This window comes from Ursus arctos, unplaced genomic scaffold (genome assembly GCF_023065955.2).
Source record: "Ursus arctos isolate Adak ecotype North America unplaced genomic scaffold, UrsArc2.0 scaffold_6, whole genome shotgun sequence".
NCBI lineage: Eukaryota > Metazoa > Chordata > Mammalia > Carnivora > Ursidae > Ursus > Ursus arctos.
The window spans coordinates 41298329-41321793 of NW_026623078.1; positions in this window are offsets into that span (position 1 = coordinate 41298329).

Genomic DNA, 23465 nt, shown 5'->3' on the forward strand with positions numbered 1-23465 from the left:
TACTGGATGAGGGATATGGAAAAGGTAGAGAGTTAGCATAGTTGCTATAGAAAATTTCAGAAGAATTATGCCAACAATCTACGAAGGACTTTTTTTTTTTCTTTTTTAATGTACTGGATAACAATTTAAGGCTCCAATACATCATTATGCAATTTTCCCTGACATCTCTCTTCCCCACCCCAGCCCCCCAGCATCTCTTAAGAGCAGGAAGGTTCTAGGAAGTAGCACTTTCATGTAGTGGAAAGAGCAGAAGTTTTGGAGTGAAATAATCCTGGGTTTGCATTTCTGACTCATTTGCAGCTTTGTGGTAAAAAGAAAACTAATCTCATATAAGCTTAATTTTCTCATCTGTATAATTAGATAAATAAAATCTACCTTACAGAGAAATAGTGCAGATTACAAAAAAATCCTTATTATCGTGCTTAGCATATAATGAATTTTTTTTAAAAATAAAGATTTTACTTATTTATTTGACACAGAGCGACACGGGAGAGAGGAAACACAAGCAGGGGGAGTGGGAGAGTGAGAAGGAGAAGAGTCTTCCCACTAAGTAGGGAGCCCGATGTAGGGCTCCATCCCAGGACCCTGGGATCATGACTTGAGCTGAAGTCAGACGCTTAATGACTGAACCACCCAGGTGCCCCACATAATGAAATTTTAATAACTATGCTGATAAAGAGGAAATTGGGTAATAGCATTAGGGGCTGGACAGATAAATCTAAGGGAGCAAAGGAATTGTAGGTGTGAAAAAAACAGAATAGCTGAAGTTAGGCAGTGTAGGCCTCTGTGGCTAGAAAAAGGAATGAAGCCACAGAGGGCTTAAGAAGTAGAAGAAGGCAAGGGGCTAAACTCTAAGTGAGATTGAGGAGCAATGTGGTATGAATATGGGAATGTCAGAGTCAGAGAGATGGGAAGCTTTAGTTAGGAAATAGTGTTTTAATGTGTAAGATGTCACAGACCTTTCAGTTCTGAGATATGTCAAGACTCAGTACACAACGTTTGGAGAAGGTTCCAAAACTGTAATGATGATTACTTTGAAGTACCAGAAAAGCGCACTGGAGAGTTAACATGTGTAGATACTGAAATATTCCACCATGGTGCCTAGAGTTAGGGGCAGAGCAGATCTAAAAATGTATATTAGAAAAGGAACACTTATGGTGCCAATGAACCCTTAAGTTATTTTTTATCTTAATTAGTTGCATTGGCCTATATTGTGCTTGGATACTTTTTATGTTTTTCAGAGGTTAACTTTACAAAAATAACCAGGAAACCTATTAATCAATTTGGATGATCTGCCCCAGATCCAGATTCTGTATTTTCACAGTAACCTCATAATCCTGACCAGGCACTACATGTGTAAGACTTTTAGGAACACTTTCACTGGGCATGACCCAGTTGAAGATTCTCATCTATGGATGTTCATCTCTGTAATAAAGGAAAACACAATTCATATACCTCAGACAGTTCTGGATATGGTTAATCTCTGGGGCACAACTAATCTGTGGCTGAAATGAATAATTAATTTCTGGAGATAACATATCTAGCAGTATTTATGAATTTGGATTTTATCATCTATTATATTTGTATCTATAAGGCCTGAATACAAGTACTATTTTTTTCAAACTCTAGTTTTAATTCTTCGGTAAATTCTACGTGATATGACCTATGGAGAAAAATGGGATATCTTAAAGCATTTATTTTGTTTTAAAGATTTACTATTTATTTTAGAGAAAGAAAGAGAGTGCACAAGCAGGGAGAGGGGCAGAAGCAGAGGGAGAGAGAGAATCCTTAAGCAGACTCCATGCCCAGCACATAGCCCAACATGGGGCTTGATCCCAGGACCCTGAGATCATGACCTGAGCCAAAACCAAGAGTCGGAAGCTCAACTGACTGAGCTACCCAGGTGTGCTGGGATATCTTAAAGCATTTATTTATTTATTTTTAAAGATTTTATTTATTTATAGACAGCGAGAGAGGGAACACAAGCAGGGGGAGTGGGAGAGGAAGAAGCAGGCTCCTAGGGGAGAAGCCTGATGTGGGGCTCGATCCCAGAACGCTGGGATCACGCCCTGAGCCGAAGGCAGATGCCTAACGAATGCGCTACCCAGGCGCCCCATCTTAAAGCATTTAAAGAACAAATATTTCTCAGTTAGGAAAGAAATGTAGGTATGTCATATTTTATACAAGAGCCCGTTTATGCTTCAGTATTATTCTCTGATTTCTTTTTTCAGATGATTTTTTTGAAGATTATTTTAGAAAGAGAGAGAGAGTGCACAAGTGGGAGGGGCAGAGTGAGAGGGAGAGAGAATCTTGAGCAGACTCCGTGCCATGCAGAGCCCTATGTGGGTCTTGATCTCATGACTGAGATAACAACCTGAGCTGAAACCAAGAGTCAGACGCTTAACTGACTATGCCACCCAGGCACCCTTCAGATGATTTTTAAATGTCTAAGTGACTTGCCTTAAATTATTCAGGTTATATATGTATATATAACAGAGACCTGTATCCAAATGCTAGCCTATCAGACTCTAAATAAAAACTGTTCTTTTAACAGCCTGCTCCATGTAGACACACGGTTTCCTGAATTATTTAGTTTTAGAAGACAAATTTCTTTTATTTTGCTTTGATTGTGGTCTAGAATTAGCATAACTATAATAGCTTCAATTCTCCATTTTAACATTTGTGTACATTTTGCAGAACTCAAACATAAAAGTTGTTTAGATTATAGCAGGATTCAGTTATCACTGGCGTGTTTGTTGTTGTGTGGTTTTTTTTTTTTAGGTGTTAACATAAATCCCATAGTTGAGTTAAAGACTGCCTTCAATAACTTGAATTGCTCTAAAGTGAACTTGACATGTTATCTCAACATTTTTTACAATTACATTCATTTCATTCAGTCAGCATAATTGAGTATAAAGAAATCCCTGGTAATATACAATGTGTTAATGAATTGCCTTTGCTGCATACATGGGAATCCATATACTATATCAAGGGTTCGACAGTGAATTATTGGCCTAGCATAAGTCTATACTAGTAATCAGAGACTTATTTGCAGGTAAATTGCTGGCTATTTATTAGCATGGCATATTCTGAAAAGAAAAATAGCCAGAGGTATTTCAGAAGATTAAGTAATACTAATACTCTGACTACTTGGAAATCCAATAAAAAGTTTCTGATAGGTTTCCAGATAAGGAGTAACAGCCTTAAGTTCAGAAACAAAATAATCAATTCTTCAGAATGTTCTCTAAAGAAAGAAAAGTGATCAGTATTATTTTTCATTTGGAAAGGATAAAGTTAGTTTCAGAGAGCTGAACTGGGTGCTTTGTAAGCTTCATTTTGTGGAGGAGAGATATTTATGTGATAAAAGAAGAAAGAAGCAATTAATTTTTATCCAATTCTAAGTGATGGTTTTGAATCCTGTTGGTAGTTCCTCTCTGAATATCTACCTATTATTTGTATTCATTTCCTGATTCTACCAACATGACATCAAATATGAAGCAAACATCCAGCTAAAAAGTGAAACATTCTGACAAACATATATATTTAGGTTTATGTACACAATATATGTATGTATTTAATTTAAAGTTTTGTGTTTTTTTAGGTAACTCACCTCAGAAATAGAAAACTTGCAAATACCATCATATATTGTTATATTTGAAGAGGGATCTTAAAACAAAGGAGTGTTTTGTTTTGTTTTAATATGGGAGATAGTACAAAATTGGATGATGGAAATAATTCCAAAGAGAGGCTCAGTACAAAATTGGATGATGGAAATAATTCCAAAGAGAGCCTAGTAAAATTTCAACTTCAGTTTTAAAAGTATCACTAAAATGCAAATTCCTTCTAAAACAACAAAGAGATACCACACATCTATTACAATGGCCAAAATCTGGAACATTGACAACATCAAATGCTGATAAGAATGTAGAACAATGGGGACTCTCATACATTGCTGGTGGAGCTGCAAAATGTCATAGCCACTTTGGAAGACAGTTTGACAGTTTCTTATAAAATCAGACATACTCTTACCATACAATCCAATAATCGTACTCCTTGGTATTTACTTAAAAGACTGAGAACTAATGTACACACAAAAACCTGGAGAAAGATATTTATAGTCACTTAACTCACAATTGCCAAAACTTGGAAGCAACCAAGATGTCCTTTAGTAGGGAAATGGATAAACAAACTGTGGTACATCTAGACAATGGAATATTATTTAGTGCTAAAAAGAAATGAGCCATCAGGCCATGAAAAGACAAGGAGGAATCTTAAATGCACATTACTAAGTGAAAAAAGCCAAGGTGAAAAGGGTACAAAATGTATGATTCCAACTATATGACAATAAAAAGATACAATAAAAAGATCAGTGGTTATCAGGGTTGGAGTTGGGGAGATGAACAGGTAGAGCACAGAGGAATTTCAGATCAGTAAAAATATTCTGTATGATATAATGATAGTTATATGTAATTATACTTTGGTCTAAACCCATATAATGTACAACGCCAAGAACAAACCCAAGGTAAACTGTGGACTTCAGTGATTATTATGTGTTATCATAGGTCCATCCTTGGTAAAAAATGTATAGTAACATTGATAATGAGGAAGGTTATGCATGTATGAAGGCAGGGAGTATAAAGAAAATCTCTTTGCCTCCTTCTCAAGTTTGTTTAAATCCAAAAGGGCTCTAAAGTATGTATGTATGGGGGCGCCTGGGTGGCACAGCGGTTAAGCGTCTGCCTTCGGCTCAGGGCGTGATCCCGGAGTTCTGGGATCGAGCCCCACATCAGGCTCCTCCGCTATGAGCCTGCTTCTTCCTCTCCCACTCTCCCTGCTTGTGTTCCCTCTCTCACTGGCTGTCTCTATCTCTGTCAAATAAATAAATAAAATCTTTAAAAAAAAATAAAGTATGTATGTATGTATGTATGAATAAGTAAATGAACAAGTAAATAAATGAATATTAAATTACTTTAATCCCTATGGAACTGTGTTCCACCACAACTTATCAGAATACATTACTGAATCTACTAAAAAAATAAATAATTCTCAACAGAATTAATCTATAATGTAAAAAATTGATGGAGATCATAATTATTTCAATCTTTCCTCATTTTTTCCAATACTTTGTTAAGATGGATGCTTTGGTTATATAAACAGTTTTTGCAAGTCAAGTTAATTTTTCCATAATTCATGTCACATTAATAATATGAATGTTAAATTTATGTGTAAAGAATGTAAGATCCAATGAGGCATTTGTGGCAGATATTCAGTAAGCATGAACAAAGTCAATATACTGAGAATCTCTACAAGCATGTCTTTAAACATATGACAAAAATGTATTAAACCTATTGCTCCAGGCAGTCCATAAAGCCAATTTCTATTGGGAATGACTAAGATTTCTCATGAAGTAATGGCAGAGAAATAATTTCATAAAATCTTTTCAGCATATCCATATTCCAAACACCTGCAGGGCATTTCATTAATGAAAATTAGAGACTTTTGAAATATTACTCAAATAAATCACAACATTCCCAATTGGCCTTTGGTTGATCTCATTAGTTTGGGGAACATTGTTTAAACCATCCCTAAATTATATCTTTTACAGTCATGGAATTTATCTGTTGATTATTCATATGAAGAAATTATACTTATTATTCTCATGTATATTACACTGTACAACCTTTATGCCTTGAAAGCAAGATAATATATTTTATGTGTGAAGATCACAACATTAATTTAAATGATGATCTTATTAGAAAAACATTTTGGAGAGGGGGATGAGGAGATTTTCATTGTCCTTTCAAAATATAAAGACTTTTTATCCTATAATCTCTTTTATGTTGCATCTAAGTACAAATCAGAACAATAAGCTCTGAGGCACTGAAGAAACTAGACAGAAGGTGTAAGACGCACACTGGCAAGTTTAATAATTTAAAAGAAGTCAACGCACTGAATTTCCACTCTCCTATTCTGGGTTCAAAAATTAACTAAGTCCCATAACATAAACTGTATATTTTTCAGTAGCAAACATTATATACTTCTTTTTTTAGTGAAACACAATTTTTCCTTACAAAAGGAAAGTTAACACCAAAAAAATCTTGAATTAAAGATTATATATATATAACATATATATATATGTTATATATATATAACATATATATATATATATGTTATAGGCATATCAAAAGCTCAAAAATCTCATTAAAGTAACAAGGAACAGGAAAAAAAAAGTTCATATTTCTCAATGATCACAGAAATGAAATGACCAAACGATTATATAACTTATTTTCTGAGGGCAAGTTGTGTATTATATCATGCACTCACATATAAAATGTGAACCATCCACATAAGAAAGTTAATTAGGACACATTCAATTATTTTTCATGAAGTTTTGAATTTGTGAATTAAAACCACTATTTTTCCCCCATCTGTAGATTTTTATGATCACAGCTGAATTAAAGAATGTTTCAGCTGAACTGTGCCCAAACTAAGGTTTTAAGAAATATATTTCACACTGGGAAATTCTTGGGAATGGTTAAGGATATATGTAGTAGTTTAGTGTTTATATTCATGATTGTTATTGCTCCTTTTCTTCACATATATTATTGATCCACCCTACTCTTGAGTCATGTCTGCATATTTGATGGAATGTGTAGATGAAGGATCTCTGGATATGTAATGAGAAAGAACTGGGAAGGCTTGTAATGTGTCTTTACCCTTCCCCTGGCTGATGGCTTTTGCTTCCTATGAAAGAAGGATCTAGGAATTGGGCAAAGATTCAAGCCTGTATACCACCAATGAGCACTATTACTAGTGTACTTCCCTTCCCTCACTCTTTTTTCTAGCACCCCCATAAAAGCAGAAAGCCATTGTGTTGCAGCTCTCAGGGATTCTGAAGTGTTACACTAGCCCATACTTCACCTTTAAGAATTCATTAAAATTTTGTTTTCTTCTTACCTACTTTTATAGATGCCCTTCAGAGGTGGTTGTTACTCTTTGGAATTTAGTTTATGTGATATTTAATCTCTCTAATAGGCTCAAAAAATTATGATTTTGTAGATCATCTGCATTTTTTTTCATTGTTAGGTGTACTGCTGTTCCCCTGAAGTTTTCTGTAACCTAAGTGGAAACCAAACTGGCACATATCTAGTAATTTTTGTTTGTAAACTGGACATTGTAATGATATATAGCAGGGATTCTGGCTTCTGTGTTGATTTATGTTCTGGCAGAGCGTTAAATCACTACATGATCACCTTGAGTTTATGGGACTTTGTTTCATGCTTTCTTGAACATCTGGTGAAATCTGAGGTATTTCTAAGCCTTCCTAACTTGGCAAGGCCCTTAACTCCAAACACGGTCTTTCCTGTGGGGGTAGCAAAATGAAAACACCTCTCAGTTCTTTTAACCTTCAAACTATTGGTTTCTGTTGGGATTCTTGGAATCTCTTCTTGTGTTTTTCAGGAGTCATGCAAGGACTTAAAGGAAGTTTATAAGCAAATAAGGGGCTCTTCCTTATGGCATCCTTTTTATGGTAGTTCTTCCCTCAATTTCTGTCTGTTCTGGTAGTTCTGAGCTCTATCCTCTGACACATTAAGCCAATAAGAATGCAACTCTCTATTTGAGTTCAAACCATCTCACACTGTATGCACTGCAGAGAGCCCTCAGGGAAAAATCTCATGAATATAAATCTCACCTAGTGAGACTCAAATACCTCCCTTTAAATATAGATTCCATCTAGTTCTTGCCTGATTAGGAATTAGTTAAGAACTCTCCAGTAGCTGTCTTTATATTTCATCCAGAATTTATAATTGTTATTTATAAGAGGGGTAATGTCATAAGCAATTCTGTTGTTAACATACTAAAACCTCACCTTGGTTTCTTTTTTTTTTTTTTTTTTTGAAATGGAGATTATTGAAATAATACCTAATTCCTAAAGATGTTAGATGGATTTAATCAGACCATATATGCATACATATATAGGTTTTAGAGCAATGTCTAGCACATACTAGAAGCTTGATACATATTAATTGCTTTTATTTTAATAATTTCTAATGTCCTAAGACATCTTTGCAAATGCTTCATCTTGAGTGACTGCTTCGTTTCTTGATTGTATTTAGTTCTCCCCAAGACACAGAAATATGGTGCTAAGCAAATATTTGGGCTACTCAAAATGGAAAACATTCTTAACTACAATTATCTGGACACTGACTGATGATTTACCAAAAATTAATTGAAATCCTACTACATACTATAACTATGCTTGATTCTGAAAATAAGAATAGACAAGATATAGATTTCATTGGAGGTGGGGATATGACATGAAAAGCAGATCTGTCTTTTCATATGATGATCACTTTTGATTATAAAACCTGAGAGTTGAATTTTAGATATGACTTCTTCCTCTGAAAACACATTTACCTAATTTTTCCATAGGAGATCAAAGTAACCATTAAGAGAAGCTAACTACGCCTTCTGATTTAACTGAAAGGAACACTGAACTCAAGAATCAATCTGTGGACACTCCTTCCAGGATATAAATAATATGTCATATGTCATGGCTCAGGAGAAATCAATATTCCAGATTTAGACCTTGGGGCAAACAATTTTTCCACCTTTTCTTTTGAGACAATGAAGAATTTGACATTAAAATCATAACTCATACATTATAGTTTAGCACTAACACATGATTTGCTCTCTGAAAGTTTTTTTTGGGAATTAGAGCTAAGTAATACTAATTCAATGAAGTTTCACCAAAGTGCTCAGAGCATTTTGTGTGAACAGTAAAGACCTAATTCCTTAGCTGAAAGGCCTAATTCCTCCTTCAGTATGGACAAAAATGACTCCTGTGCTATTGAAGAGTTAACTCAAACTTTCAAGTGGCAGAACTAAAACAGTTTTTGAAATACACACTCAGAAGTTAAAAATTGGTCAATTTGGCCTCTTTCATGGTTTTAATTAATATTATAGATATCATCATGATTATTCTATTTATAGATTTTGCATTTATATGCTAGCTTTACCCATTTGAAGATATATAATAGAATGAAAGTATTCTATTAGTAATTTGAGTTTTCACATTTAGCTTGGATTCAATAAGTCACAAATTTCTATCCATAAAAGAACAGTGTTGAAGGTAAAAAGGGATATATCTTCAAATATAAGGCAAGTTCTTTTATCTTTCTCATAAATATTTTGTTTCAATTTTTCTTTTTTCTCTTTGTCTTTTCTTTCTTTTTTCTTTTTTGTTTATTTAGTTATTTTTTATTAATGTATTACTCCAGTCTAGACAAATCTTACCGTTTTTTTTCTTATTTGGATTCACAGTAAAATGATCTTCAAAATCTACAACTTCTCTAATGTCTTCCCAAACCAGTACCTACTTTTCTGGATTGGGTGTCTTCCCCTGCAAGTACCTTCTGCTTTTCTTTAACACAAACTTCCTAATCATATATTGTTTTTGTTTTTTTTTTAAGATTTCATTTATTTATTAAGAAAGAGTGTGTGAGCAGGGGGAGGGGTGGAGGCAGAGGGAGAGAGAGAATCTCAAGCACATTCCACGCTGAGTGTGGAGCCTGACGTGGGGTTGATCTCACAGCTGCAAGATCATGACTTGAGCTGAAATTAAGAGTCAGATGCTTAACTGACTGAGCCACCCAGGTGCCCCCCTCATCATCTATTGTAATTCACTTCTGTGATCCTTAAAATTGGATAAATTATATGATGCTTCTCTGTAGCTCTGGCATATATTCTTTATACTTACAATTATTTGTTCATTCATCATACAGTCTGCCATTTTCATTGCACTTGAACTCTATGATAGCAGATACCACTAATCAATTAATATTGATTACTGATTGACTAGGATTTTAAACTCCTACTTTCCTGCTGAATTATTAAAGGCAAACATAGTGAGTCTGTGCCTACATGTCTGGTAAACAGTAAATATTCAGTACATTTTGTTGAATGTTCACCAACCATCTATTTTCCCAGAATGCCTAGTTGAGACATCATATCGCAGATCAATTTATAAAATATAAAGTCTACTTTATAAATGACATATCATCTGCACTGCCAGTATGGGCACCAGAGGAGTTAAATATTAAAACTGAATGACTTAATTTTTTCAGCTAGCTCATCTTCTTCTACTGAGAGACTGTTTGAGTTTCACTTACCTCAATGATAGGCTTTCTTCTCATTTTATACATTTTTCTTGTCTATCCATGCTAAGGCTTCAGTTACTACTTACGTGTACATAATGCAGAATATAACATTTCAAGTGCAGACACTTTTCTAAGTTCCAAACACATGTAAAATTTCCATGTGGATATTTCCAACTTTCTACCTCAAGCTTAATGTATCTCTATTTAAAATGATTTAGGGTAGTTTTATACCTACTACCACCCAAAGTGGTCTCTTTCCAATCCTAGTGAATAGATTAACCATTCATTTCATATCCTATTGATCATCTCAATAAATGCAGAAAAGCATTTGACAAAATTCAACATCTATTCATGATAAAAACACTTGACAAACTGGGTATAGAGGGGATATACAACCACATAATAAAGACCACATATAACAAGCCCACTGCTTATATCATATGCAACAGCAAACAGCTGAAAGCTTTTACTCTGAGCTCTGGAATGAGACAAGATGCCCACTCTCACCACTTTTATTCAACATAGTACTGGAAGTTCTAGCCAAAACAATTAGGCAAGAAACAAATAAAATCCTTCCAAATTAGAAAGGAAAAAAGTAAAACTGTCTCTATTTGCAGTTGACATTATACTCTATATAGAAAATTCTAAAGATTCCACCAAAAAACTGGTAGAATAAATAAATTCATTAAGTTGCAAGGAACAAAATCAATAAACAGAAGTCATCTGCATTTCTATAACTATCAGAAAGAGAAATTAAGAAAACAATCTCACCTACAATAGCATCAGAAAGAATAAATACTTAGGAATAGGTTTATACAAGGAGATGAAAGGTCCATATGCTGAAAACTATAAAAGAGGCTAATGAAAGAAATTGAAGACACAAATAAATGGAAAGCTATTCTGTGTTCATGGATCGAAAGAATTAATATTGTTAAAATATCCATACTACCCAAAGTGATCTACAGATACAACACAATCTCTATCAAAATTCCATCATCTTCAGAGAGATGGAAAGATAATCCTAAAATTGTTTGGAACCACAAAAGACATAGAATAGCTGAAGCAATTTTGAGAAAGAACAAAGCTGAGTGCATGACACTCACTGATATCAAACTATATTACAAAGCTGTAGCAATCAAAACAGCATGGCACTGACATAAAAACAGACACAGAGATCAATGGAACAGGTACAGGTCTCAGAAATAAACCCATGGATATACAGTCAATCAATTTTTGACAAAAATGCCATGAATATACAATGGGGAAAGAATAGTTTCTTCAACAAATAGTGCTGGGAAAAACATAGCCATATGCAAAAGAATAAAACAGGGCCCCTATCTTACATTATAAACAAAAATCAACTTAAAATGGATTAAAGACTTGGGTGGAAGGTCTGGAAATGTAAAAATCCTAGGAAAAAAACACAGTGGCTAAGCTCCCTAACAGAATTTCTTGGCAAAAGTAAATGCAAAAAAAAGCAAAATTAGATAAGTGAGACTACATCAAACTAAAAAGCTGCTGCATATCAAAGGAAACTATCAGCAAAACAAAAAGGCAATCTATGGAATAGGATAAACTATTTGCAAACCACATATCCAATAAGGGGTTAATATCCAAAATATTTAAGGAATGCTTACAACTCAAAAGCAAAAAGTCAAATAACCCAATTAAAAAATGAACAGAAGGGGCGCCTGGGTGGCACAGCGGTTAAGCATCTGCCTTAGGCTCAGGGCGTGATCCAGGCATTATGGGATCGAGCCCCACATCAGGCTCCTCTGCTAGGAGCCTGCTTCTTCCTCTCCCACTCCCCCTGCTTGTGTTCCCTCTCTCACTGGCTGTCTCTATCTTTGTCAAATAAATAAATAAAATTTTTAAAAAAATGAACAAAAGACCTGAATAGATATTTTTCCAAAGATGATATACAAATGACCAACAAACACATGAAAAGATGCTCAACATTACTAATCATTAGGAAATGCAAATCAAAACCATAATGTGGTTATCATTTCACACCTGTTAGGATGTCTGTTATCAAAAAGACAAGAGATAAGTGCTGGCAAGGTTGTAGAGAAAAGGAACCCTTATACACTGTTGTGGGAATGTAAAATAGTGTAGCCACTATGGAAAACAGTGTGAAGGTTTCTTAAGAAGTTAAAAATAGAACTTCAGTATGATGTAGCAATTCCACTTCTGGACATATATCCAAAGTAAAGAAAATCATTATCTTGGAGAGATATCTGTACTCCCATAACTGCATCATTATTCACAATAGCCAAGATATAAAAACATCCTTAATGTCTATCAACAGATCAGTGGACAAAGAAAATGTGCTGTGTATATACAGTGGAATATTATTCAGCCTTAAAAATAAGGAAACCCTGCTATCTGTGACAACATAATACCTGGAAAGCATAATGTTACGTGGAATAAGCCAGACAGAGAAAGATAAACACTATATGTTGCATGGTATCACTTATATATGCAATCTAAGGAAACAACACCCCCCGCCCCAAAAAAAGGGTTAAACTCATAAGAAAGACAATAGAAGTGGTTTCCAGGGCTGGGGAGGAGAAACAGGGAGAGGAAGGTAAAAAAGCACAAACTTTCAGTTATAAGATAAAAAAAGTCTGAGGATCTAATGAAAAACCTGGTGATCATAGTTGATAACACTATATTGTGTAACTGAAATTTGTGAAGTAGAACTTTCTAGATAAAATTTCTCTAGTTTTCTAGAAAATCCAGACTCAAAAACCCTACTCAACACGTCCCCTGACATCCATTCCAAATCCTCTGCTGTCAGCAGAGATAACTGATGAACCTCAATTAAAGTTTTATAAAAATATTTTTCCCTATGTTTGTTTCTCAAACAGTGAGATCTACCTAAGGACAGAAATGGAGAGTCTCTAAACTCCAAACTCCTTTTTATAGGGTCTAAAGGAACTTGTTTTTCTGCAAAGGCAAAAAAAAAATTCCAAATATTGCAAAATAATGTGCAGACATGTGAGTGTTTGGCACATATGTTTGTCAAGGATTAAAGCACTAGTAGGTGAAAAGAGGAAGAAAAGTAGACTGGTATTAACATAATACCATGGTAAACACTATTTCATTAAGCCTCATGGATATGAGAACTAAAGGACTGTCACTATGAAATATTTAAACAACATGTGAGAAAGACAAAATTGAAAGAAAAGGAGCAAAAGGAGTTCAGATACTTCTGAAAAGTTTTGACAGAACACTGTCAGGTACAGAAAGTGAAAAAGATAGAGAGAAGAAAAGATATAGCCTAATGATGCACATTAAAAAATTTAGAACAGATTTTATAAATAATATATAAAACTTGTTGAATAATTCATTAGCTAGTTTTTTTTCTTCACACCTAGTTTTCTAGATACCTCTTTTCTCCCATAGAGTTGGTAAGTTTGGATATTTTGAATATGAAATGTGTTCTGCCAGGCCATGAATTCATTTTATAGTCATTCTTGTCAATATTAACATTTCTTACATTTATTCTTAATACTTAAAAACAATCTGCCAATCATTTCTAATACACATATAATAAAACCTGAGTACTTTGACAAATGTGCTATTTTACAAATCTTCATTTAAACAAAGGAGAAACATGAAACCAAAGAGCTTGTCTTACTGGCTCAAAAACACACAATCGCATATCAGACCATGAGTCTGCTTATGGGTCCTGTTTGACAGCCTACAGGTAAGCTACTATTCTATACTCCATATGATATTCCCAAATTGGTCTCTCAACCCACGGACTGTTACTGATTCTTGTTCTAAGTATAAAAGCAATGAAGTCTTCTTCCCAAAATCAAAATCCAGCATGACATGCAGTGGCAACTTCATGCACCAGTCTTAGTACCAGATTCTCCTTGCACTTCAGTCTTGTTAATTTCAGAGACTTGGATCAGAAAGAGCAATGGCATATAGTCCAAGGATTAAAGCATTAGAAGTAACATCGTCAACATAACATTGTTGTTTTTTTTTTTTTGGTAGGAATAATACAAAGTTAATATTTTAAAAAGAAAATATGATTGTACTTTTAAAAGCTACAACACTACTACTAAAAGAATTAGGTAATTTATTTGCTTTCAATCAATATCAACTATAGATGCTAAGATTTTAAATGTGACTTTTTCTGTTTATTCCTTAATTCCTCAGATATTTAAGTATTTACTAAGTGTGAGGGATTATGCTTGGTGCTAAGGATATAATGGCAAGTGAAACAGCCTTGTTTTTTCCACTTAAGGGCCTTAGAGTCTAGCAGATTGTATCAGGGGTAATGTGTTAAGAAGCACCAGAAGGAATAGTAGTTTTCATAACTGTCATGAATTTGGGATTGTGATTTAACACCTTCTGAGAGAAATATAATCTTTTTTGGAACATTTCTAAGTAGAGTTTGGACAACTTTATTTAGCAGTCACAAGAAGTCAATATATTAGCAGAAGTTTTAAGAGGTAGACAGTCCCAAATGTACTATTAAAGCACTATGTAGCAACACTATGTAATGTTAACTAGGGTACAGGGTCTCAATGGCCAAAACAGGGAGTTCATCCATGGACTGCTGAACATTTGTCCTATGGCCCACTGACTACTCCCAACTAGTACTCAGGATATAATATTGAGAAACATTAGGGAAGTTAATTCATTCTATCCTAAAGAACTGAAGCCCATAAAGGAAAAATATTATGATCTATTAGGCTAAATAAACACTTTGCTCCTTAACATTCAAAACAGTTTTGTCTGGTAGTGACTTAATAAAGAATAAGAGATTTGACTTTGACAGGATTTATATCTATGAAAATGTATTTATTGTCTTTGACAAGGATCTAGTTTGAAGTGCTTGATAGTTTGTCCTTCTCTATGAATATCTGAAGAACTCTTGTTCATTCCCTGAGGCCAAGAATTCAACCCCTTTACCTGCTTAGCTTCTTAAAGACCCCACTAACTGTGAATTTAAGGGCTTTGAGTATTGGCTCTTACCATTCTTGAACTATCTTAGCTCCTGCATATTTATACCTTTCTTATTCTTAATTTTGGAATCCATTTGACTAAGTTTTTAGATTAACTTTCACTCTTACTTTTATATTGCTCCCACAGGTTTATATCTTTCAGGAGTTTACAATTTTATTGATTTACCAACTTTATTATTCTTCTCTAGAATTAATATTTTATAATTCTACTTGTTTAAAGAACTGTATTGGTTTTTGTTTTTATTTCTTTGTGGTATTAGAATCATACAAAACCATTATCAACTAGACTTCTCAGTTGTTTTATCTCATTTTCAGCTTTTGTATTTGGTATCCTTATTATTCTAATTATTTTTAATGCTTTATAATTTCTTAATTTTGCTATAACATGTTTTTTTCCTTGAATTTTTCCTCTGTTAAATAATAACTTCTGATATTGCATAAGAGTAAAGCAATAAGCAAAAAGCAAGGAAAAAAAGATCAAAGAAGTGAACAGGCAAAACATAATCACAAACAATTTTAAATTACCACAATCTTTTGCTTTTTATTCTCTGTGAAAGAAAGGAAACATTTTGTTACATTTTATTTTTAGATAAAGAGTTCATCTGATCTACTAGAGTCAACACATTATGAGGATTTCTCCTAGCATTTTTTTCTAACTAACACTTCCCTAGCTCACACTTCAGCTCTAGTCTCTCATTTCCTGCCTGTGGACTCTGCCACAAACCCTAACTATACCAACCAAGTCCACAGTGTGAACCTGGACCAAGATGCCTACATATCCCTATTCCACCTGATAAGGAAGATTTTTCTCATCCCATGACCCCATCTTCTTATCATCGGTCCTCAAGCAGAGTAAACTAAAATTATTAGACAGGACCTAAAGAATGTCAAATGAGTTGTTAAATAAAATTCAAAGAAAGACAAATATTACTCATGTTTTAGTTGTATTAGGACTCTTCTGAGTTCTATTTAATTACCTCTGGGTTTTGAATCATTAAAGAGTGAATTTTTTTTAACAGTAACATAATCAGATGTTACAAAAAATTTAGTCCAAACTCTAATGGTGAGCTCAGGTGGTCTTATGATGACAGAAACATTCAATCTGGTGCTTGCTTAGGTATAGTTAAAGTTGTTTTTTTGTTTGTTTGTTTAAGATTTTATTTATTTGTCAGAGAGTGAGAGAGACAGAGAGAGAGAGACAGAAAGCACAAGCAGAGGGAATGGCAGGCAGAGAGAGAAGCAGGCTCCCCACTGAGCAAGGAGCCAATCCCAGGACCCTGGGATCACGACCTGAGCCAAACGCAGGTGCTTAAACGACTGAGCCACCCAGGCATCCCTATACTTAAAGTTTTATTTATACTACCAGTGCAAGCAAATTACTTCCACTGAACATTTATTTAAATTGCCCCTGTCACTTTGGTTAGAACTGGCAGTGGTGTGTAATAATAAAAATGTGTGTATATATGCATCCACACACGTGACTCTAAATAAAGTTTTTTCCTTTAATATACTAATAATAAACCCAGACTTTATGTAAAAAAATAGCGATTTTAGAGAAAACCTAATATTTCTGCCATTCTCTTCTCTGAGGATCTTATTACCATCTTATATACTTGCTCTGTCAGCTCTTTTCTCTCCATCCACTGTCTCTATCCCCACCTACTTTCTCCTATCAACATTCAAAATTCATTAAATTTCTTAATAAATGAGTAAACAAAGTATTTCACAAATTCATCTATTCTTTAAAAAAATAAACACATAGCGGGGAGTGGGAATGGGTAAATGGGAGTGAGGGATACAGGCTTCCGGTTATGGAATGCAAAAATCACAGGAATAAAAGGTACAGCATAGGAATATAGCCAATGGTACTATAATAGCACTGCGTGGTGACAGATGGTAGCTACATTTGTGGTGCACATAGTATAATGTATAGACTTGTCCAATCACTATGCTGTACACCTGAAAATAATGTAACATTGTGTGTCAACTATACTTCAATAAAAAAGGAAACTAAAGAAATTGCCAATTAAAACAAGAAAAGAAGGAAACAAGGAAAGTCTGAGTAACTTTCATATCCAAGAATATATATGTGATGACTAAATGTAATGCGTTATTGGACAGACTCCTTGAAAAGAATACTATACTAGGCAGAAACTAAGAAAATCTAAATAAATTATGAACTTTAGTTAATAAGAATTTATCAATATTATCTCAGTAATTGTAACAAACATACCACACTAGTATAAAATATTAATAATAGGAAAACTGTGTGGAGTAGATGCAAATTCTGTGTACTAACTTCAAAACTTTTCTTTAAACCTAAAACTGTTCTAAAAAGAATTTTTTTTTTTTAAAGTTTGACTTTTTGGTCCATCCTCTTTCACTCTGCAAAATGTTTTCAAGGTTTATCCATGTTATAGCCTTCATTCTTTTTAGGCCAAATAAAATTCTATTGTATGGATATACTAAAACAAATACAGAAACAAATAACAAACAGTAGTTTATGTATCAAACACTAAGCTAAGTTCTGGATAAAACTGAAATAAACATGAATATTATGACACTCATGACTTTACTGGTTAATGGGAAAAACTGAAATTAAACAAATATTTGCAGAAATGGGATACATAAAATGTTATGGAGATAATACCATGTTTCTTCCAGATGTAACCCTTACTTACCCTCCCTTTGGTGACTAAATTTCTTGAAAGAAATACCTTCACCCTCTGTCCACAATTCTTCTCCTCCAGTTTCCTTCTCATCTGACTGAACTCTGACACTGACCATATCATTCAGTTAGGATAGTTTTCACCAAGGTCATTAAAGACTTCTTGTCGCTAAATCGTATAGACTCTGATTAAGGGAAAAGCTTTAGTCTGGGGTAGGATGATCAGGGAAGGTGTCCCAGAATAAGTGAAAATCCTCTTAAACATAGAAAGTGAAATCACCCACCAAGCATTAATCGTGATGAATGTAAAAAGGCACTAACTTAATCAAAGAAATATAAACTCTTAAAGCCAGAAAGATAAATCCAAGATCTCTCAAGTTTCCAGAGAGAAAATAATAATATGCCTACAGAAGAATGAGAATAGTCACTCAACTCATCAGTGGGACAGAGCTTTCAATGTTCTGAGGGACAATGATTTAACCCTAGAATCTATACTAGCTGTTGACTAAATGTAAAGGTAGAATAAAAAATTACCAGGATTCAGAAACCTTCCCCACTATATAACTTCTCTTCAGATGTTACGTGAGGACATACTTCCATATTCCATAGAATGAGAGAATAAAAACAAACTGAAAAACACACATGATTGAGGAAATAGTAATTTTTTTTTTTAAAGGGAAATCCTTAAACATCTGTGCTGTCAGGCAGGAAAAATACAAGATTAAAAAGGTTAAAAAGGAGATGGGGAGTTTTGGGAGTATGGCTTCCAAAGCAAAAAGCAGAATTTGTAAAATAAAAATATGGAGAAATATTTAAGCTACATCAATGCTACAAAATAAAAGGGGTGGAAAGAGGGGGATAAGGAGGTAACTAAAACAGAGAAATAAGGCACGAACCACAGATGGAAAAGCCTGTTATAGAATCATCTGATCAGGTACATTAGATTCTTATGTCGGTAAACAAATAAAATCTCTGATATATGGATAGTATCTGTACCTAGTATTTCTTTAACTAATGCACCTTCCTAGGTCTATGAAATACTTTTTTGGCCTAAATTTCACGTTGTCTGATATTATAACCCATTTCTCCCCCCCCCCATTGCTTTTTCTTCTCACTCTCTCTTTTTATCTTTCCTCTTCTCCTCTCTTCCTCCTCCTCCACTCTTTTTCTTCTTACTCCTCCTCTTCGCTCTCCTCCTCCTCTGTTATCAAATTTGCCTGCTATAATTTTAGTTTAACTTTTAAAGCTCACTTTGTTTTAAATTTATCTATTGTGCATAACAGGTTTTCATTTAGTGATCCAATCTGAAACTCTTTAATATGTGAATTTACACTATTTACATTTATTGGTGTGATAGATATTTTGTTCTTATTTCCTCCATATTATTTATTGTTTTATAATTGTAAGATTTTATTATGTGGTATGTTTTCTACATTTACTCCCTCTGACATTTCGGATGGTTTGTCTTTTCATTTTAGGGTTACCTTTCTAATTAAAATGTAACCCTTTATATAGTTCCCTTAATCCTTTGTTTCTAGAGACAGTATCTATTATTTCCTTAAGAGCAAAAATAAAAGTAACATATATCATTTTCCTTTTCATCCTTTACTTATTTTTCTCCACCATAGAATTTTAGACAATATTGTTTTCTTTGCCCTTTATCCTGTATCACCAACAGTTTTGTTAGAAATATGAGTCTAACCTGATATGTTTCACTCATTAATGATTTGATCTTTTTGCTTAGCTGCCTGATTTCCATATATTTAAAGACTTGTAATGTTATTACAATATATTTGTGCTGATCATTTTGTCATGTTTTCCTCTGACATTTAATGTGCCACTTAAATATCTACTTAAAAGGCATACTTTATTTTCAGATTTAAAAAAAATATATATTCAATATATTTGTCTGTACATTTACTTTCTTCCTCTTTTTATAGATTACAATCATGAATCTGTTGGGATTTCTTTTGCCATTATTTTAGCTATTATTTTCTTCCTAAAATTTTTAATAACTTCCTACATACCATTTTATTTCATTGGATTGTCTAATTTCCCTCCTCTATATTCCTTATTGACATTTCTGCAACATTTGCTTTCCCAAATAGTTCTTCCATTTCCTTCATTTCTTTGATTTTACTTTTTACCTACATTTTGCCAGTTTACATACCATTTCCTACTATTGATATACCATCTTTTTTCTGCTTCTTGTATTTCTATTTCATGATTTCTTTTTTAAGATGTGGCTGTTTTATTAAGGTTTTCTATTTCTTCATCATGGCAATATACCTGGTAACAATTTTCACTTGCTGAAAGGCAATGTTTTTTCTATTCAATATGATGTTAATAACTAATCACTCTTTGCTTTCTTACATCATTTTTGTATCTATGCCGTTCTAGTTTTCATTTCCTTACCCATGGATGATTAGGGTTTTTCTGAACCACCACTTTGCAAGTTTTAGAGGAGGCACACAAAGGGATCAAACCAAAGGAGCATTTCAGACTAACAGGTTTCTTAACATAGAAGTATTTGTTTCTCTCTTTCTCCTAAGAAACTGAAGATATCTTGACAAAAAAAAAAAAAAAAAATTGTCAGGTGATCTTACTATAGCTTCACATATTCAGGATTTCAAAATCATACTGTGTCCTGGGAAACCTCTTGTCCCAACTCAGCTCACCCCAGTTTTCAACTTGATGTTAGAAAACAGAAAGTATAGATTTCGTACCTCACAGAGTCCTTCATTTCCAACATGCTTTTTTTGTGCTACTACATTCTGAGAGGCACTGCTTCTGGCCCCTTTCAGTGCTGTGATTTTTCTCCATGGCTTCTCAGCTTCAATTCTTCCTGCACAGCTTTTGTGTAATTTCAGCTCTGTTGGCAGCCCTTACCTCTAACACAACACCTGGGGATTATAGTGACTCCTCATTTTGCTGCATATGGAGTTGTGATAGTTTTGTTTTTGAATAACTTCCAGGAGAAGGAAGGACAGTTGTTGATTTATACAGTCATATTACTACTAGAAGTCTATCCAGATATTTTAAAACAACTAATTTTGACTCTTTATTACTGATTTTTATTTTTAGAAATTTTTTTAAATTTCTTACAATGGAAGAAAAAGTTCAAATATTCTTCATCACTAAGCTCAAAGGTAAATATACTCTTTTTTTCTCCCATTATTGTCACCAGCTAGAACCCAAGACCTGACATTTACTGTTCACCTCTTTGTATTCACTAACCTTTGTCTTACATTCTTCCTTAAGTTCTTCCTTCCCGTTTACATCCTAACTCAGGCAGATGAAACCGGAAACCACCCCTCAGGTGAGGGCAACTGCCCTGACAAGACCTCCTGCTGGCCCAGAGGACCCATATCTTTTGAGCTGAACTCCCAGCTCCTGCCTGCATAGATGGATCATGGAGTGATCTCTGGAATGATCTACCACTACCTTTACCTCATTGTAATACTAAAATCTCCACCCAAGGAGGAGACTCAGCCTCATTTACATAACATACAATATACATACATATAGGCACATTTCTTTAAGGCACATGTGCAACCTTAGGCCCACCTTTACATACAATGACAAGGGTTTCTTATTTATTTTTTATTTTATTTTATTAAAGATGTTATTTATTTGAGAGAGACAGAGGAGAGCGAGAGAGAGAGAACAAGCAAGGTGAAGGGCAGAAAGAGAGCCCGGGGTGCCTGAGTGGCACAGCGGTTAAGCGTCTGCCTTCGGCTCAGGGCGTGATCCCGGCGTTATGGGATCGAGCCCCACAACGGGCTCCTCCACTATGAGCCTGCTTCTTCCTCTCCCACTCCTCCTGCTTGTGTTCCCTCTCTCGCTGGCTGTCTCTATCTCTGTCGAATAAATAAATAAAATCTTAAAAAAAAAAAAAAAAGAAAGAGAGCCCAATGTGGGGCTTGATCTCAGAATTCTGGAATCATGACCTGAGCTGAAGACAGACACTTAACCAAGTGAGCCACTCAGGCACCCCAGGGCCTCCCTGTTTAAATAGTCACCTAACCCTAAACAAAAGGAACCCATTCACCTTCTTTGGGGGGGGGGGGGAGGGGGAGTCACAGCTTTGGAAGCTATTCCCTGTGATCTTCTTTGCTGTAAATAAAAGTTTTCTTTGTGCAACAGCTCAACCTGGTTAAGTTTCTGACTCACCAAGGAGTGAGCTCACATTGGTTCAGTTACACTTCCAATTGTGCTAAATTATAATTTTGCTATTTTATTAAAATAATAGTCAGTATCCACATAGATGTTATTAGATGGTAATAAAAGAAGCTATAGGAATATATTTCATTCCTCATACTTTAAAAAGATTTTTCTTGAATTAAATGTTCACTATTTTTTCTTTGCTTACTAGTTTACTCTGCATCTATTAACTGACTCTCAAATTCTCATTGTGATTTTATTCTCAGTAACTAGACATATACATTTCTTTTTTTCATGAAGGTATTCCTCCTGTATCACTCCATCTTTCTGCTCCAGTGCCATCTGTACAAACTCTAGTCCTATGTTTTATCTTAGGACTGCCCTTGGAATTCTCTGAGTTGACTTCCTGTTGGATTTCCACATATTCCTTTTTATAAGTTACATATACACTCCCCAACAGCTTTCAAGAAAGGGTGTATGAGTGATAATTTTTTAAAAAGTTGCATGCCTAAAAATCACTGAATTCTACTTTGATAAATATATTGGCCAGTATAGCAGGCAGATGGCTCCCAAAATTCCTGCTCATGGTGTGCACTCTCTATATGATTCTCCCCTCTCAAATGTAAGAGAAGCATGTGACTATTATGGGATATTACCCTATGACCAGGTTACATTATATGGAAGAAAGGGTTTTGCAGATGTTTTATGGTCCCAATCAGCCGGCTTCAATTTGTTAAAAAGTGTAGTATCCTGTATGGAACTGACTTTAGTGAGTCTGTTGAAAGAGGTTGAGAGATTTGAATGAGAGGACAGTCTCTTGCTGGCTTTGTTGTTAAGAGGGCAAAAGGCAGATAACAATAAATGGCCTGTAGAAGTATAGTCTCTGGTTAATAGTCAGAAAGTGGGGACCTTAGTCTTACAAACACAAGGGCTGAATGTGGCCAGCAATCAGTGAACCTGTAATAGTGAGCATCATATGAAATCACAGCCCTGGCAGACACATTTAGTACAGTCTGGTGAAAACCTGACATATGAGATACAATGACTTTTTAAAGCCATTAAGTTGTGATAATTAGCTATGAAGCAAAAGAACATGCAGCCAGGCTTAGAATTCTAGACTGGAAATTATTTGCCCTCAGATTTTATAAAGTATTGCCTCCATTTTGTTAAGATTATGGTGTTGAAATCAATAAGTATGATGCCATTCCAACTCCTGATATTTTTCTATGTGACCAGGACTTTTTTTCTCCCCAACTCTGGAAGCTTCTAGAACATTTTAGTTAAACCCAGTGATCTAAAATTCAGTGATTAGGTATAAAGAGAGCCTTTGTTTAATCGCAATGTTGGTCACTTTGATGTGTTCTTTTCTTCTTCAAATGTGTGTCCTCAGTATTAAAAAATTCTCCTCACTTCTGCTTCTCTTTTTTCTTCTCCTCTTCATTCTTGATCTCCCATTCCCATTATAATTTTGATGTTGAAAATCCACAT